The following is a 2,216-nucleotide window of genomic DNA, read 5'->3' as shown; positions in this document are numbered from 1 at the left end:
ATGACTCACAGGACCCAAGAAAGTGCATTACTTACAATCATCAGGTTATTACAAAGGATACAACTCAGGAACAGCCAAATGGAAGAAATACATAGAGCAAAGTATGGGGACGGGATAACTGGAGTTTTGTGTCCTCTCTGGGTACACCACCCTTCCAGCACCTCAATGCATTACCAACCCAGAAGCTCCCAAAACCCTGTTGTGTAGAAATTTTAATTGCGGTTTTATACATGGTCATATGTGGGCCTGATTGATTCTATTACTCACCATTGCCAATAATCCATTGCCAATTGACTCAATCTTTAACCTTTCTCCTCTCCTGACAGAGGCATGGTTTTCAGGAAGAGGAAGTATTTCCCCTCCACTGAAACCAGGGCAGGCAATTAGCAGGGTATGGAGAGAGGATGAGAGGGTTTTTTGTGAGTGAGCTACTCTGTTGAAAAGTGGATCTGCTGGACACGGTGACTCATAATTGTAAACCCAGCACTTTGGGAAGCCAAGACGTGTAGATCACTTGAGGTTAGGAGTTCAAGACCTCACTGGCCAACATGGTGAAACCCTGTCTCCACAAAAAATACAAAATTTAGCTGGATGCAGTGGCGTGTGCCTGTAATCCTAGCTACTTGGAAGGTTGAGGCAGGAGAATTACTTCTTGAACCCAGCAGGCAGACGTTGCAGGGAGCCGAGATGGCACCACTGCACTCCAGCCTGGGCGACAGAGTAAGACTGTATTAAAAAAAAAAAAAAAGAAAAGAAAAAAAAGTGGATCTAATGAAATACAGTATTCCCCTTCCTTAACTGAAGCTTCACCTTCCAGTTTGGTACCTGCTATCCACCAATGTCTGAAAATAGGTGAGTACAGTACAGATGGATGTTTGGGAGACCACATTCCCACAACCTTTATTACGGTATACTGTTATAATTGTTCTATTTTATTAGTCATTAGTCTCTTACTGTACCTAATTTATAAATTAAACTTTGTCACAAGTATGTGTGTATAGGAAAAAACATGGTTTATATAGGATTCAGTACTATCTGCAGTTTCAGGCATCCACTAAGGTCTTGGAACATGCAGCCCTCAGATAAAGGGGAACTACTAAATAGGCATAGTGTGAACATACAATGGTTTGAAAAAGCCCATAACATGCTGGGGCATAATGCATAGAAGCCAGTATTATGGCACTGGCTTTTGAGGGGAAAAAAAAAGTTTTATCACAAGTCAACTGGCAAGAAGATAGGAGAGAGGCAACAGTCAAACTTGTCTCCCCAGTCTGAGGGTGGGTCAAGCCTTTATGGTCTACCCATCTAGTCCCAGGTGATGCCAGTGCAGTTGGTCAGCCAGGCTGGTAACAATTAGGAGGTGAAAGCTCTTTCTATTGCGCATGCCTGGACAATTGGGCTCTGCGTGACCTGCAATGACTTAAGCAATGGTTCATCAGCTTCAGGCTGTCCCATGGCTACAAAAGGAAGCTCAGCCCCTAGATGACTTTTTAGAGCAGAGCTGCCCTACTAACTTGGAATGACCACTTCTAGACTATTATGCAAGAGAAATTTTTGTTTTGTTTTGTTTTGTTTTGTTTTAGACGCAGTTTCGCTCTTGTTACCCAGGCTGGAGTGCAATGGCGCGATCTCGGCTCACCATAACCTCCGCCTCCTGGGTTCAGGCAATTCTCCTGCCTCAGCCTCCTGAGCAGCTGGGATTACAGGCACGCGCCACCGTGCCCATCTAATTTTTTGTATTTTTAGTAGAGACGGGGTTTCACCGTGTTGACCAGGATGGTCTCGATCTCTTGACCTCGTGATCCACCCGCCTCGGCCTCCCAAAGTGCTGGGATTACAGGCGTGAGCCACCGGCACCCGGCAGAGAAATCTTTTTTATTTTTATTTATTATTTATTATTTTTGAGAAGGAGTATCACTTTGTCACCACGCTGGAGTGCAGTGGCGCAATCTGGGCTCACTGCAACCTCCACCTCCCAGGCTCAAGTGATTCTCCTGCTTCAACCTCCCAAGTAGCTGGGACTACAGGCGTGAGCCACCACACCAGGCTAATTTTTCTATTTTTAGTAGAGACGGGGTTTCACCATGTTGATCAGGCTGGTCTTGATCTCTTGACCTTGTGATCCGCCCGCCTTGGCCTCCTAAAGTGCTGGGATTACAGGCGAGAGCCATGGCGCCTGGCCAAATATTTTTAGCTTTTTTTTTTTTTTTTTTTTT

Source organism: Sapajus apella, unplaced genomic scaffold (genome assembly GCF_009761245.1).
Source record: "Sapajus apella isolate SASKATOON/1434 unplaced genomic scaffold, GSC_monkey_1.0 scaffold7, whole genome shotgun sequence".
Classification (NCBI taxonomy): Eukaryota; Metazoa; Chordata; class Mammalia; order Primates; family Cebidae; genus Sapajus; species Sapajus apella.
This window is presented reverse-complemented; position numbering follows the sequence as displayed.